Raw genomic sequence first — 1235 nt, 5'->3', positions numbered from 1 at the left:
GCTGAAGTGCGGTGACTTGGATGACTACCTCGTACAGACAGGCATGTGTGTGTCTATCCATCTTCTTAGTAAGATGATGCTATTTAAACATAAACTAGTATGATTAATAAAACATAATGCCTGTTTCCCCCCGCTGTTTGCACCTCCTCTGCTCTCTCCTCACATTTTTGCTGGGCGGATGGGTTTCTTACATGCCCCAGATAACTCATTGAGTTTCATCTTCACTGCTTTTTCCACCCGCCTGCTCTCCTTTCATTTTTTATGAAGACTCTTTCCTGCTCTGCTAACATGCTCTTGATCTCACTGGTAAATCAAGGTGGCTGTTTGTCTTTAGCTCTCTATTTGCTTTCAGGAACACAAAGATAAATCTAGGCACTGTGCTGGAGCTAGATCAACAAGAAAACTGATTTCTTCCCTCTTCCCTCCCAATTCATGGTTGTGCTCAGCTGGCAATAAGTTGCGTTTGAGACCTGAGAATATTCCCTCTCCATTTTCTGGGGTGAAAGTGGTAAAACAAATAGAAAGACTGAGAAATGACCTCTCCCAGGCTCTTCTGGGTGAAACCACACTGCAGAGAGCTCTGAGATAGAATGTTAATGCCAAGAGCCTAAACCAGGGTCAGTGCAAAGGCTCCCAGACTTCATCTGATGCTCTCAGTTTCGTAAACTCCGAACTTCTCCACATCTTTCTGCACTGGAAGACCCGGATTGTAAAGTGGAGCACACTCCTGGGGAGTCCCTCGCAGACTGCAACTGCTAGAAATAGGAAATCAGGTCATGAAGTGGCTTCCCTTGCAATCCACCATCGGAAGGGACAAGGGATGAGGCATGGCCAAGCCTCCCTCTTATTCTGTCTCTGCTCCCTGAGATGATGGCTGCAGGTAGCAGCGTCCAAGTGGGATTTAGGTGTCCAGACCCAGGAGAGCTGGCCCTGCAAACATGCCATGTGTTGGTGCTGCTTTGCCCTGTCAGCTTTCCCACAGAGGAATTATATGTGGGGTTAAAGAAAGAAAAAACAAACACCAAATCTTTATCTGGGTTCAGTTTCATACGTCTGGAAGGTATATGGCAGCATAACCCAGATTTATGAAAGAGTGGAAATATTTTAGGAGAAGCCATTTATTCTCTTCTATTTCCCATAAAATCTGCAGAAGTTGTTTGTCGGTCGATGTGGCAGCAACACTCAGCGTGGGAACAAAAGGCCACCCTGCAATCAAAGCAGTAAAGCATTAAAAG

Source organism: Nestor notabilis, unplaced genomic scaffold, assembly GCF_000696875.1.
Source record: "Nestor notabilis isolate BGI_N333 unplaced genomic scaffold, ASM69687v1 scaffold4347, whole genome shotgun sequence".
Classification (NCBI taxonomy): Eukaryota; Metazoa; Chordata; class Aves; order Psittaciformes; family Psittacidae; genus Nestor; species Nestor notabilis.
The sequence above is the reverse complement of the archived record's forward strand: the minus strand, read 5'-3'. Positions refer to the sequence as shown.